At 51.4% G+C, this 16117-nt stretch overlaps 1 protein-coding gene across 3 annotated transcripts in view; it reads right to left on the bottom strand.

Moving 5' to 3' along the window:
- The window catches only part of CLSTN1 (calsyntenin 1), a 62009-nt gene that overhangs the window by 27891 nt on the left and 18001 nt on the right, over positions 1-16117 (bottom strand). The window lies entirely within an intron of this gene.

Here is a 16117-nt window from a genome sequence, read left to right on the forward strand (position 1 = left end):
ATCGCCATTGCTTAATTACTGCCCGATCATTTCAAATCATCATTACAAACAAAAACGCGAAAGATGCAAAACAGACAATACTGATTAACGTAGAATTCCAAATACATTAAAATGAAACTAAATGCAAAATTTCTTTTAAAATTGACTGAAAACAAGAGTGTTTAAGAATAACTGCACTTTAGCATGGGCAACGTGGGGTCAGATTCTGGCGCCCTCTTTTAAAGAGCCGGGCAACCTGAGCACGGCTGAGGGCCTCTCAGCCCCCATCTCCTCCTCGGTAACCAGGCTACCCTCATCTGCGTCAGTGGAGGCTGAATCTGACCCTGGACCTGGCACTGCAGCGGCTGCTCTGGCCACTGCTCACGCTGCCTCGCTTCAACTCCTGGTCGTGTGGCTGGCTGGGCTCTCTTGCTCACCTTTCCACCTCAGGAGTGCCAACCGCTCACCTATAAACCCAGAGACGACTAACCAGGGCCTGCGTCAAGCAAGCTCATCTGAAAGGACCATGTGAGGACTGACCCGGAGCCCAGGCTAATGGCCGAATGAACCCTTCAAGTTCTTTCCTGCAGGTCCAAATAAATTTAAAAGCACATTCATCCAATGTCACCGTGATACTCCAGTCATGCACCACACTGGTGACATTTCAAGAGACCAAATACGGGACGGAGGTCCCATGAGACCGTGTCACCTGGTGGCTTTGTGGCCCTCTTGGTTTGCATACATAACCCCCATAATGCTCACACAATGCCAGGACCAACTGACCTGCCCCTGTTGTTAGTCGACGTGCTTCTCTGCTATGTGGTGACGTGTGCAATGACAGGTTCCCCTGGGCCTTGCCTGCCCTTTCCCCAGATGGCGGCAGAGTCTGGAGCGAGCAGGCACATGGAGGCCTGCGCAAGGGGAGAGACCAGAACGAAGCTGCCTTCTCGCCAGCGAAGACACTGGCACCAGACTCGCCTGCACGCCACACCCAGACCCACAGCAAATCCTCGGGCCTCCGCTTCCAAGGTGAGTCCAGGTCCCTGGAAGTGAGTCTGGCCAGCACAGAGCTGTTGGGCTTTTGCAGCAGGAATAGCTCTAGAGTCTGGAAAGCAGATTCAGCACCACTGAACTAGGCTCAAAATGGGAATGACAGGAAATTTTATGTCATATATATTTTGCCACAATTTTAAAAATCCACACACGTGAATAATCCAGGAGGAAGCAACTCCTGTTGCCTCCGTGCTCACCTGGACTGTCAGCGGCCTAATAACCATCTCCCCATCTCACCCACCCTCACTTCTTCACGGGCAGCCCGCAAGGGAAGACCTCGCCATTCCTGAGCCCGCTAACAGAAATGACGCACGGTCTCTGTGGTCTTTGTGTCCGCCCATCTATCAATTTTACTGTAGTAGAAGTTAAAACTAGAAAAAATATTTATTCATTCTTTTTTTAAAAAAGACTTTATTTAACATATTTTTATGACAATAACTTTTTTTAAAGATACTGAAGATTGATCTCTGGTCTTCACCAGGGAACATATTCCCAGTCCTTTTTATTTTTGAATCTTGCTATGTTGCTGAGGCTGACCTTGAATTTTTGATCCTCCTGGCTCAGCCTTCCAGGTCGCTGGGGTCACAGCCACGAGCTACCGCACCCAGCAATAACCAGATTCTTAAAAACAATGTTCACCAAGAAAAGCAGCACGTGTCACATTTCTGCAAACCTCTCTGCTGTTTGGCTTAACAGAAGATAGCTGCACCATCCTGCACCTGTGGGGGCAGAGACGGTGGGCTGGGCCTCTGTGTTACTGATGGTCCTGACCTCAGTCCCCAAGCCCCGACGTCTCACTTTGGTTGTAGCTCAAGGCCTCTTCTTGTTAACAACCCTTCAGCAACTCTCACCTCCCTCCCTCCCTCCCTCCGTCACCCAAGCAGGGAGAAGACGGGACCCTGGAGCCCAGCTGCCCAGGTGAAACCTGCCTGGGCCCTGCCCGGCCTGCACATGTGGGCCTCAGTTTCCTAATCTGTAAAAGAGGACAATGACCGTGGGATGTGACAGTGCACCCAGAACTCAGGACAGCCTGGCACAGGAAAGTTGGAGGAGGCTGCTGTCCTGGCCCACCAGACTCCGTGAGGGCATGGCCTTTCTGTGCTGCTAATTCCCAGCAGCTGGCGCTGTGCCAAGCACCTCCTTGCTAGGGACCTACTGTGCAGAGAGGGCTATATGAGGAGCCGAGGGTATAGATGAACCCGCCTGTCCTGGACACTCCCAGAGAAGACAGCTGTGACGCGGGCAGTGGCGTGACTTGGGAAGGTGCTGCTTGCTTCTGAGAGGGGGATGCTCTAAGCCAGGAAGCTGGGAAATCCAGGAGCAGCTGTGAAGCACAGCGGTGAAGAGAGCGCATCTGGGAAAGGCCGCTCTGGTTCAGTTACGGGGACGCAACGAGAAATGTACCCGGATGGCAAGCCAAAGTCCAAGTGCCTTGGTCAGGACCTCTCCCTCCCGTGAGCTGCTCCTGGGACAGGGACCTGACGAAGAGAACCTGGCACACCACAGTCCTCCTCCATGACAGGCCACAGCTCTGGGACCTGCCAGCACAGCAGCAGAGGCGGCTGGTGGTGGTGGTGTCACCTGCACAGTCCTGGAGGGTCCCTGGGAGCAGAGGGCAGCTCCACTCTGCACTGGGCTGGACACCACACCTCTGCTGGGCCTCGGCTTCCTCTCCAGGCATCTTCTTAAGTAAACCACGCTGTGACGTAAACTGGGACATGCCCGCAGGGACCAGCACGAGGAAAACAGGCCATCTTACACTACGAGCGTAGCCAGGCACAGTGGCACACCTGTGATCGCAGCAACCGGGAGGTTGAGGCAGGAGGGTCACTAGTCTGAATCAAGGCCAGCCTCAGCAACTCAGCAGGACTTTGTTTCAAACCAAAAGTAAAAAGAGCTGGGGATGTGGCTCCGTGCCCCAGGATCCACACCAAATCCCAAAACATACCAAAAAAATTGAATTTCAACAGTCAGAGCATACTCCAAACACTACGTTGTTTACCATCGACCTCTTTAAAACAGTTGGATTTGCTGTTAATAGCAATATTTGATTCCACTCTGTTTCCATACTTTAAGATTTTGATAAAATCACAAGCAGGATATAAGACTGACGGTTATTTTGATATTTGAGTGCATAACACTCCTGACAAACTAAATGAATTTGCTGCCTTTACTTAACCCCTGGGAATGTGAGGATGCTGGCAGAGAACCCTGCTGGAGGCCTGCGGGCAGCAGAACCCGACCTGCTGCCTTAACGAAAGGCCGCTGGGCTCGGGGGCGTGACTGTGCAGCTACAACCCCAGCTCTTTTATCTTTCCCCAGCTTTCTAATTTTATGATTCAAAATTTCTAAATTGCTCCTTTTAGCTGGCAGAACAATGAACAGATCCGGCCAGTTCCAGAGACTGAACTTTTCAATATTTAATGAATGGTATTTTTAATATTTCATCACATTCAATTTGCATTATAAAACATTCATAGACACAAGTGACTGATGTTTCTGTAATCATTCCCCCCCAAAAAAAATCACCAAGGCAGACCACTGGTCATAAGCATAGGGATGTATCACCGGCGTAGCCAGTTTATCCCTGACTCATGCCATCGCACTGGAGACCATCAAAAACCAACTGCATTTGGAACAGCACAGCACTTATTTAAAATAATGACTGACAAAGCTGCCGGCCAGACCTGTAAGTGCAGGATATCTCTGGAATACACATTCATTATTTTAGGACATGACTAGTTCTGCTGTGGTCACAGATTTTGATCTTTAGAAATTGTCAAAGATTTTTTAAGTCAAGATGAAAAGAAGTCAACTCAGGGTTAACTTTACATGTAAGTTCAGGGGCAGAGTGCGCCCAACACACAAAAGGACCTGCGTTCTATCCTCGGCACTGGAAAAAAAAAAAATATTTTCAAAATTATGCATCCTGGAGCTGGGGTTCAATCCCCAGCACTGCATAACAATTTTAAATAAATAAATCAATAATGTCCATCTACAACTAAAAAAGAAAAAAAAGTTACGTATCTGAGCAGTCTCCAAATCCGTGGCATAACCAGCAGCGGGTCCTTTGCCCAAGTAGTGAGCAGGAGAGTCCAGCAGCTGGCCTAGAGACTGCATGCTTCCCACAGCGTGCCTGGGTGCTCCCCGCTGAATGTTTCCCAAGATTGCTGATGTTTCATCTATAAATCTAGATTTTAACCTTAATCCAGCAGAAGAATCTGCAACTAAGGAGAACCACCACCAGGTGGCGACAGGTGCCCCAGCCTGCATGCTCCAGGTTACTGTCTACTACACATCCCACTGCTGAGAAGCCTTGGGCCCTCTGCTGAGATGTATGCTCAGTGAAGTGTCTTAAACTGTATGTTTAAACCCTCCAGCTGATTCCTTTTCTCAAAATACAACTGGACCTGGGTGTGGTGGTGCATGCCTATAACCCCAGCAGCTCAGGAGGCTGAGGCAGGAGGATCACAAGTTCAAAGCCAACAACTCAGCAACTTGGCAAGACCTGCCTAAAAAAAATTAAAAAATAAAAAAAACAACAACCTTGGGGATGTGGCTCAGTGCTTAAGCACCCCTGGACTCAATCCCTGGTACCCCCGCTCCAAAACTGGAATAGGTAAGATATTCACACAGTTTCAACACCGAAACATAGGAGGACCTTCGCCGGGGCTCCCTAGTGCTACCCCCAGCCGCGAGTTCTTCCTTAGGCTCAGGGCGCCCTGGCCCTTCAACTCCTCAGATACCGAGAGTGGGTCCTCTCCTGAAGGCCTCCGGCACGGGAGGCTCACTGCAAGGGGCTTTCTCTCCCGCCATGGGAGCCGCAGCTTCTGGTGAGCACACCCTACCAACACCAGCCTGCATCCCAAAATGGTGCAGAGTGCACGGAAAGCGTGGTGGTGAGAGGGGCAAGGAGCTCACCTCAGTGCCCCAGCCTCCATCCCAGGGAGCCATAATCTTGCACCAGAAGGACACGAGTTGCAGCTGCTCCTAGCTGATGGCCAAGAACCACAAAGCCTCACCGAAGTCACAGGCTGGGGAGGTGCAATGCCACCCCGGGACTAGAAGGCAGAGCACAAAGGTAGGGACGCCCAGGACCCGTGGAGAGCTCAAGGCGTCCTGGGCCGGACCCCGGGGCTTCCATGGGTGTGAGAGCGTGCACCTGGGCGAAGGAGCACAGAAGGCAGAGGCGGGCACACACGCGGCTCACTCTGGAGCCAGCGAGACCATGCCCAACCTGCAGTCCAGAGCGCGAGCAGCACCAGTACGTGCACGCTCCTCCTGCTATGTGACTGCAGGCAGCGGCTGGCTGTGGGAACAGTGGTAGGCCAGGGAGGATCGGGTGGAACTTGGCTGAATCCTGCTGAGTTGCTCTGTAAGCGGGAGCTGTTGTGTGCTGTTTGCTTTGCTCGCTTCTGCAGCGCTGGGGATGGAATCCAAGGCCTTGTGCCTGCTAAGCAAGGGCCAAACAGACTGCTTATCCACCCTGCACCTAGGCAAAGGCTCCCGCCTTCCTCCCCGGCCTTTCTGTGAGGACCATGAGTGACGGCCCCCAGCTGCCTGTCACCGGCCACTCAACAAGGATTTCTGTTAAGTTTATCGCAAGCCAGAGCTAAAGGAAAGGCAGAAAAACCTGGACTGAGACCTAGGGTTTACGAAGCCATTCCAAGGCCACCTCCCAGTTATCACCTCCAGTATGCAATTCAGGCTAGAGTAAATCCCAGGCTCAAACCTCCTTAAAAGGCCTGATTTATCCATTTTATTCAGCAAAGGAAAAGAGAGAGGCAGTATTGTGTACACCAACACAACAAAAAACCAGACTTCAACAGAAGAGGGAACTTTAGTCAACCAAAGTAGCGCCCTGGATTGTGAAGTCAACACACCACCCTCCTTTAGGCTGAGGCTATTCCCAGTAACAGGTCTGGTTACTACACCATCCATTTCCTCTGACTTTGGAAAACATTTTTACATCGCTCTTAATTTTTTTAACCTAAAACCAAATATTCCCAAAGGATCTCTGAATTCTGTAAGCTCAGGTTTAAGGGCTTCTTCATCAGAATCCCAAACTCAACTTGAAGTGCTTGACGAACCTAATATAAGCCAGGCACGGTGGTGCACACCTGTAATCCCAGGAACTCTGGAAGTTGAGGCAAGGAGATCACAAGTTGGAGACCAGCCTCAGCAACTTAGCAAGACCCTGTCTCAGTGGTGAAGTGCCTCTGGTTTCAATTCCCAGTACCAAAACAAAGAAACAAAATCCCTAATGTGTATTAGACACCATTTAGACCAGGGTTTCTCAACCTCAGCACCACCGCAATCTGGGCCAGATGGTAAATCTGGTTTGGGGCTATCTGGTGCCTTGGGGAATGTTTTGCATCACCCAGGGCTTCCAACCGCTAGACAGATGCCACTAGTGTCCCCCAAGTTGGGACAGCCAGAGTTGTCTCCAGACACTGCCACAAAACCCTGAGAACCGCTGACCTGCACCTAAGAAATCCAGTGCTCTCTACATGGGAACCGACGGCCAGTTTTGTGACTTATGTGCACTGCACCAATGCCAAACAGTAAAACACACTTTTTTAAAAAATATTTTCAGTTGTAGATGGACACGATATCTTTATTTTTTCATGTGGTGCCGAGAACCAAACCCAGGGTCTCACACGTCACTAGGCAAGCGCCATATCACTGAGCCACAATCCCAGCCCAAACACAAGTTTTAAATCTTTAAGTTAAATGAACGAGCAAATGACCGATGCACTTTCTAGTGTGAGGCTTCCGGTTACCCACGTGGGCACTGCGCGCGCGCGCGCGCACACACACACGCTGTCCTGCGACACTTGCGTTAAGCGTCCAGTTCCTGAAAGGTGACGATGGTTTCAAGGGCAGCAGGTCTGGATCCCACTGTCTGTGGGTTCACAGGCTTGGAAACCTGTCCGAGCGTGAGCTCACAGGTGGGCCAGTTTGCAGCCCCAGGAGCACCCCAAGGAGCAACACGGAGCTCCAGCTGCCAGGAACCAAGAGGAGAGGGGGAGCCATGAAGGAGAGACCGAAGGACAAGCAGGGCGGAGCGAGTGGAGGCTCCTGCCCCCACAGTGAGACCGAGCCACCGGCAAAGAGCGGGAAAGAGCGGGACGCGGGGCCCGCCCTGGCCTGACCCGGAGGCGGGGAATCCACCTGGCAGCCTGAGAAGAGCTCCAGGGATAGAAGCAGGGGTGGAAGCACACGGCCAGCAGGGAACCGCGGCCTGGCGGAGTTGGGCAGGGACGAGGGGGCTGGGGAGAACCCGAGGAAGGGGTGGTGATGGCAGGTGGAGGCGGGGCCTCCGGGGGGTCATCCTCTCTCACCACATCAAGGAGCAGCAACAGGCCCTCCCAGCTGGGCAAGGGGCATGCACCTGTCATCCCGGCGACCCGGGGGGGCTGAGGCAGGACTCTCCACACACAGGTCTGTCAATTCTTTTTTTCACCACTGCATTTATTAAACAGGTTTTGCAGGTGTTGTTTTGCAGGTCGAGAGAGTCCCCCCTCCACACCCAACTTGCTGAGAGTGTCTGTCTGAACAAACAGTATTTCATCAAATGCCATTTCTGCCCGGGCATGGTGGTGCATGCCTGTAATCCCAGAGGCTCGGGAGGCTGAGGTAGGAGGATCTGAAGTCCAAAGCCAGCCTCAGCAACTTAGCAAGCCCCCATCTCAAAATAACAAATAAAAGGGGCTGGGGATATGGCTCGGTGATAGAACACCCCTATTATAAAAGAAAACAGCCATTTCTGCATTAACTCGTATGATCATGTGATTAACTGATGGGACCACGTGTGTTCAGATGGTGGATTACTGACTTTTGAATACTGAAACAGCCTTGTATACACAGAATAAATCCCATGTGGTGGGAGTCTATAATTCTTTTTATACATCCTTCAATTTGATCTGCCAATGTTTTGTTGAGAATGGTTATTTTTTGACAGTTTTACTGACGTTATTCAAAAAGATTTTTTTCTCAGTACATTTCGATTCACTTCTGTTTTGATCTGACAGTTCTACTGACCTGAACACATTCAGCTTTGTACATTCATCGTCAAATACAACGCATATTGAAGGACCACTGGCCCCCAGTCAGGCACTGTGCTTGATTTTGCTTACCACTAAGACTGATTTTCAAAAGATTTAGCTACATGTTTAGGATAGAGACAGCAATAGTCACAATGCTATTTTTGAAAAGTCAGGACCTCAAATGTGCTTCTAAAAAATTAGGATAAAAGAAACCAGGCCAGGCACGATGGCACGCACCTATAATCCCAGCAGCTCTGGAGGCTGAGGCAGGAGGATCCCAAGTTCAAAGCCAGCCTCAGCAACTTAGTGAGGCCCTAAGCTACTCAGGCCCTAAGACCTGTCTCTAAATAAAGTATTAAAAAGGTCTGGGGATGTGGCTCAGTAGTTAAGTACCTATGAGTTTACTCCCAGGTACCAAAAGAAAAAGAAAAAGAAACCAGGAAGGCCAGGCTTGGGGGCACATGCCTATAATCCCAGCAGATCCAGAGGCTGAGGCAGGAGGATCACACATTCAAGGTAAGGCTCAGCAACTTAGACCCTGTCTCAAAATAAGAAAATAAAAAGGACTGGGATATAGCTCAACTGTAAAGTGCCCCTGAGTTCAATCCCCAGTACAAAAACAGGAAAATAAATAAATAAATAAAATTTGAACCCAGGAAGAATCAAATCTTTACTGTCAAATCTAAATGCTAACTACAACATCCTGAAAGACAAATAACAGTGACGGCAAGTTTACCGTTAGAATGACAGGACCTTCTAAAGCCAAGTTTGTAACCTTTTCAGAACACAGATTTTTAATGTTTTTTCAGTTGTCGATGGACACAATATCTTTCTTTCATTTAATTATCTTTATGTGGTACTGAGGATCGAACCCAGCCTTTCACGTGCTAGGCAAGTACTCCACCACTGAGCCACAACCCTGGCCTGATCACTTTTTTTTTTTTTTTTTTTTTTTTGGTGGTGCTGGGGATCGAACCCAGGGCCTTATGTTTGCAAGGCAAGCACTCTACCCACTGAGCTATCTCTCCAGCCCCCTGATCACAATTCTTTTGAGAACTCTATCAAAAGCCACAAACCCTCTCCCCCACAAAACACCTACACACACACAAAACACTCAGCAGCTTTAAGGGACTTGCAACACCTGCAGAGGCCAGACCAGGCAACAACCACTACTCAGCACCCCAGAAAGCTGGCCCTGTCACCCTGCAGTGCCCGGTGACTGGAAGTCTAACTGTAAACGAGGCTTCTGTATGCTGGGTTAACAGTCTACTTGTGTTTAATGGTCTTCAGCAACAACGTCTTAACCCTACCCCAGGAAGAAGTAGGGACACAGTTGCTGCGGCTCAATGGCTAGGGACACAGAAGGGCTGAGTAACTGAGAAGTCCACACGAGGCTGGCGTCGAATGGGGGCAGGAGTGTGCCTGAGGCTTCTGGCTGTTTCCCAGCGGCGCTGCAGAGGGGGTGTCTCCAATCCACCTCTGGAGGGGAAATACCCAAACATCCTTCCTCTCCTGAGAAGGGTGAGAAGGCAGCCAGCAGCTGGAAGGACAGGTGGGTGGGCAGACAGACAAGGGAGGCAGAGCAGATTCCTCTTGAGAGGGTCCAGGCTGGTCCCCGACTCCTGGCCTCAGCCTCCAGCGTCACTGGGTCTCTGGGGCTACAGGCATGTGCCATCATGGCCTTCCCTGGCAGACCAGATTTCCCCTACGGAGGCGTCTGCAGGTTTGCTCAGCGGTCACTGGTTCTAAGCATCAAGAGCACTCAGCATTTTTCACTTTTATTAGGAAAATATTCATATTGTAAAGAAGCCTCCAACTATTTTTTTAATGTTTACATGGGGGCTGGGGATCGGCTCGGAGGCAGAGTGTGCTCCGCACGTTATAGCTCAGTGGTAAATTGTCCCTGGGTTCAATCCCCAGTACTGGGGTGGGGGGAGAATATTTTAATGGCATTCAGTGCCAAAGTGAATGACTTCTCTAATGAGTTTCTTTTTTGCTCAATATTAAGACCCACTTACAAAACGAGCGGGCCAGGCACCAGCGCAAAGCCTGATAGGCCCATGTGCACTCCGTGCTTGCTCTGTCTCCAGCTCCTGGGCAGCTCTCGAGGCTCCTGACCAAGGCCTCTAATTTTCCCAACATAAACGGACGTGACGGTCACTCTCGTGCCTACAGAAAATAAGGTTTCTAGCGACAAAGGCTTTTGCTCTCCAGAAGCCCTTAAGGTGGCAGGCAAGTGCACAGGAAAAGCCATCCTCAGACGTCTGGGAAATAAGAGGGCTCCCTCCAAATGCGGCTGAAACGCTGGAGGCTAATGAAGGGGCTCCTGGGCACAGGATTCCTCTGGGTGATGGTGACTAACATCCTCCAGTGAGGCATGGGAGCCACGCCCGTAACTACAGGAGCCATAACACCGGAGTCAGAGCTTAAGGCTGGTGCTTGGTGTACGCAGGTCGGAGTCCAGGGAACTTGGGGGTCTCTAACCAAGGTGGCAGCCCTGGGGTGGCGTTTGGGACTGTGGAGATTCCCTCCAGCTCTGCAGCCACAGAACCCAGGCAGCAGCTGTCCTGCAGGAGGGCTGAGGTGATCTCAGAACAGGTTGTGAATGGCGGTGAAGAGAGGCTGGGAGGCTGGGACAGTGCTGGGGAACGTGCTTCTTCAGATGTCCCTCTCTGGACTAAGCAGAGGAGGAAAACAAGTATCCTAACAGCAGGGGAGACCAAACCTCAGAGAGCCAAGGACCCCACTCGGCTGCAGCAGTGGTCCCTAGCAGGTGGCAAGCCAACCTCTAGCTGTCTCCTGCAGGCTGCATCTCCTGGGCCTCTCCCCAGAGGACCACTGAGTGAGCACGACCAGGGCTGGCAGCTCTGGTCTGGAACGTTCTCTAGGAGACCGTGACACAGTCCCCAGCAGAAAGCCACTGAGTCACACCAGTCTGGTGAGCCGGGCTGACCGGTAGCTTTCTTGTAAGAGAAGTGAGGTTTCTTATCCTTACTGGGAAGTTTCTCACGTTTACTCCTTGAAAGTCTTGACACATCCCCAGGTCTGCAGTTGGCTCCTGTGGGACACCTGCTCAGTACTAGTACCCGGCTGTCTCCAGTGCCAAGAGCTCACATTCAGCAAAATCGTCGCGTGTGTGACTGTTAATCCTCCAAAGTGTGACATACAGAACTGCCCATGGGAAAAGCAACGCAGAACTGTGAACAGTCACTAGGGTCGCCCACCACCGCCCTCCTGTGCATGCTGCCCCCAGGTGTCTAGAGGCCCGCAGCAAACTGCCCCAGGTTCTCGAGACTGCTTCCTTAGCTCCGACTTTCCCTTTCCTCATTGACCTGCTAACACTGCCGGCCGGGACCAGATGATAATTTGCACTGAGTGCTAATGATTAAAGTAACCCCCTGCATTTTGCAAAGAACTTCAATTATTTCATATAAAAATAGACACTATGGTAAGAATACAGGTACACGCAAATGGGTGGAGCAAGATAATTCTGGAACGCAGCCCTGTAACGCCCCTGCGTTCAGATCCATGTGCGTGTGCGCACGCTCCTGCATGCCCAACCCTGGGGGTTGAGCCAGGGGCTCTCCACCACAGAGCTACAAGTGCAGCCCCCATTTTATTTTGAGACAGGGCTTCACTAGTGTTATTGTTGGGGTGCCCAGTTGGGGTCCAGGTCCTTGGTGTCCTGAATAAAGAATTAATTCCTACATGCAAAGTACAGATTAACCGACAGTGGAGGTGAGGGTAGCACCCCATGAGGTGGAGGAGCGGGCCAAGTGGGAGGCTCGAGGCCCCAGTGTCTTGTATGCTGAGCTGTGGGGCGGTCTCATCCCTACACAGACCTGACGGAAGACCCATCCAATCTGCTCCCATTGGTGACCTAAGGATTCCTGATTAGAATGTCGTCCATTTTCCCCCATTGGTTACTTTAGAAAACCTAACTGAGATACTGTCCACTTTAACCCCAGTGGTAATTTTTAAGTATCCAACCTGTGGCAGGAGTTGTCACAGTGATAAGTCCTCAGGGGAGTTATGCTAACAGGACTTACTCTACACAGGGAGGCAATGTCTCCCTGTCTTGACCTCCAACAGCATCTTTCTTATACTCTGCCTCCACCATCTTGGTGTCCTTGAACTACTACCTAACAATAAGTTGCTGAGGCTGGCCTCAAACTGTGATCCTGCTACCTCCGCCTCCAGAGTCACCACACCCAGCCCTCAGTTCATAACTTACATGTGTCTGGTCACTTCTACCAAAAAGACAACCATGCAAACTATTTGGAGCTCATACATTTTTATGCAGTTTTCTAAAGAATTAAATGGAGAGCACAAGGAGAACAAATCCACTGACAAACCACCACAAGAACGTTTCAGCGTGTTGACAAGTCCACACTCTATGGATGAACTCCCGCCAATGCCAATCGGAGATCCAGTTGGGCAACAAACCACCCGCCATGATTTCCTTAAATTTCCTACTTTGCAACGTTATCAGAAAACACAGGCCAGGCTTGCCATTTTCTTTCTTCTTTATCCTCATCGCATCTATCTTGAATTAAATTAGGACAGGGTGCTGCCCTGAATGGTGACCTCACAGTCCAGGGTGACTCCCAGCTCCTGCGTGTGCTTTCAGTCTCCTGACCTTCACATACAATGAAAAACTTTATCATGCATAGTTCAAACAAGGCCACACAGTATTCAAGACACGCCGACATTCACTATCAACACAAAAAGTTCCTAACAGCTGCCGCCCAAAATACATCATAAGCTAAGATTGTCTAAGAAATCCACAGATGCTGCTCAGAAAAACCGAGATCCGACCTTGCTTCTTTTTATTTTTTATTCTTTTATTTATTTTTGGTACTGGGGACTGAACCCAGCAGGGCTTTGCCACCGAGCCACAGGCCCAGCCCTTTTTGTTTCCTATTTTGAGACAGGGATCACTAAGCTGTTCAGGGCCTTGCTAAAAGGCAGAGGCGGGGCTGGCAGGCGTGCCTCACCGCACCCGGCTTGCTCCTGTGTTGTTTATGTTCCTAAAACACTAACACAGCAAGGTTCGGGTTCCTACGCTATTTACAAAATAATCAACACTGCATGAGAAACACGGAAAATGAAACTGCTTCAACACGTTTTGCCATGGACACTCTCAAATAGCACATTTAATTTTACGAGAAAGAGCAGCATCAGTACAGTGGTAAGAGAACTGGAGTCCAAGCCGGGGGAGGACACGGAGGAAAAAGAAAGGGACACACAGCCGGGTGCTGCACACTCGCCTGGAACCCAGCTGCTCCGGAGGCTGAGGCGGGAGGAGCTCACATCCAAGGCCGGTCCGGGCAACTGAGCGAGGTCCTGCCTCAAAATAAAGGACCGGAGATGTAGCTCAGTGGCAAAGCGCCCTGGGTGCCCGGTCTCGGGGGCGGCAGAGGGCACACTCCGCCCGAGCGTCCTGGTTGTCCTGGATCCCTGGACAGAGAGGCTCGCAGGCAGCACTGCCGACCTGCACGGCACTGATCTTGAAGGAACCGTGGAGCCCACGGAGACGTGATCTGCAAGATGGAGGAACACGGACACCGCCACCTCGGGGCCGCGAGTGACACCGAGGGGGGCACGGTCCTCGTGGTCTCTATGCCCTAGAGGAAGACGGGAAATCACCAGGTAGGTGGCAGCACCCACCAGAACAGGCTCCCCGAGAAGGGCACTAGGGAAGTGCCAGGGAAGCGGGTAGGGCGCCAGCTGGAGCCTGCTGAGTGACAAGCACCTGCTCAACGCCGGCTCCGCATGGCTCTTCAGCTCTGGAAGTTTCCTGCCTGTGGCAAGACGTCTGAGGAAGCTTCTCCCCACCGAGACCCAGGAGAGGGTGAAAGGGGAACCAAACAAAAGGGCTTGTGAAGGGTAATGGCCATCCCAAAGGTCGCAGAAGAGCGGACGGTGGAAACCTGGGCTAGCCGGGCACCTGGCTCCCCTCCACCATCATGGCGGACCCAGAATGACACAAACTGGAGAGAGCCGGTGCCAGTGGACTGAGGAATCAGAACCAATCAGAGCGCGGTGGCAGGTCCACCAGAGACTGGCACAGGGAAAGGCAAGGACCTGCCTCCAGCAGAAACCAAGGTGAGGGAAGAGGAGGACAGTCCAAGGCCAAGGTGGGGCGGTCACACTGTGGAGGCCTCCAAGAGAAAGAAGCAGGCGGCTGCTGGGGACTGGAAACAAAGTCACAGCAAGAACCGCTGCCGGAAGAGGAAGCGGGAGGCCTGGTTCGGAAATGCAAAGAGCCAGAGTGGCAGGAGGGGACAAGGAGCTGCTCCCTCTGCCAGCAGGCGGCCATATGGTGCTCCTGCTGCTGGCTGGGACTCCCCAGGAGACTGCACAGAGGCCAGCATGTGGCACACACCTATCATTCAAGAGACACAGGACAGACTGGAGGATCGCAAGTTCAAGGCCAGCCTAAGCAACTAAGCAAGACCCTGACTCAAAATACAAGGGCTGGGATGTGGCTCCATGTTAGCACTGTGGGGTTCAATCCCAGTACCAAACACAATGACTTAATCAAAAATTAACTACAGCTGGGGAAATAGCTCAGCTGGTAGAGTGCTTGCCTTGCAAGCACAAGGCCCTGAGTTCGATCCCCAGTACCGCAAAAAAAAAAAAAGAACTACATGGACTTGCCACGTGACCCACACGCCACTCCCAGATGCGTACACCTGAAAGAACCAAAAACAGGTACTCAAACCCTTACACGTGAACACGCATGGAAGCAGTGTTCAAAATTCCAACAGTGGGAAAACCCAGAATAAGCATGAGCAGATGGAAGCCTGCTATGTCCATACAATGCAACCGTTTTTAAAAGATGAAACAGGACAGCTGCAACAGGTGAGCCCCAGAAGCACAAGACCTGCTGGGAGAAGGCAGACGTAAAGGGTCACACGTGGTATGGTTCTGAGACAGGGACTTGGGAAAGGAGGAAAGCTGAATCTCAAAGGCCAACACCCAAGAGCCACTGACAGACACAGTGGATGATGGGACTCCACAGGCCCCACCCCCAGTCTGCCCTGCCCGCTCACCCAGCCGTCTTCCCTTTGGAGGCCGCTGCATCTTCCCCGCTTTTCCCCAAAGGCATCTCTCTTGAGATGGCCCGTGTTCCCTTGGATCTGTGTCTATTTTCCTAAATAAACCTGTCTATGCCCTGGACTGGACTGCACTGAAATTTTTTTCCATCAGGTTACACCAAGAACCCTGCTGGTCCTGAGCCGGGACCCTTTCTCTCTGGGAACTCTTGGGACCCTTCTTCAGAGACATGACAATTGCACTTACAGAAATATCCAGAATGAGCAGATCCTTGGAGGCAGAGCGGGTTCGTGCCCACCAGACACTAGAGGAGGGAGTGGAGAGGGTATTTAATGGTGCGAGGCTTTCTTCTGCAGACATGAACACATTTTAGAACTAGATAGAAACAGAGGGTACACAGCACTGCAAACGGAGTAAACACCACTGAACTGGGTGTTTTAAAACGTTATGCTGGGGGCGAGGGTGCAGTTCGGTTTTTCAGGTTTGCCTAGCATGAGTGAGGCCCTGGGCTCTCCATCCCCAGTATATATATATATGTATCTCTCTCTCTCTCTCTCTCTCTCTCTCTCTCTCTCCAGGGAACTTGTGGTTTCCAGCCCCATATATGAGGAAAGTGGGAGTCCACCTCTCTGTCCTAATAATGAGTAAGAAGCTGGACAAACTGAAAAATTAACAACTCTTCTTTGATTGGCAGAGAAATGAGGCTGCAGGGCACACTGCTGCCCCCAAACAGGAGACACAAAGGCGAATACAGAGATGCACAACTCACAGAGCAGAAGCTGGCAGGAGCCGCAGGCAGGCACCCGGCAGGAGGAGAACTGAAAGCCCGAGCCTTGGTCATAGGGAACCCCACGCTGCTGACAGCTGAACCTCGGAGCTCCCAGGCCCTCAGTCAGTATCAGAGATGGCTCAGCATGCGCTTCCAGCAGGGAAGGAAGGTACGGTGGGAGAGGGCTGTTCCCCGTGCTGGGGAA

This window comes from Sciurus vulgaris (genome assembly GCF_902686455.1).
Source record: "Sciurus vulgaris genome assembly, chromosome: 1".
Lineage (NCBI taxonomy): Eukaryota > Metazoa > Chordata > Mammalia > Rodentia > Sciuridae > Sciurus > Sciurus vulgaris.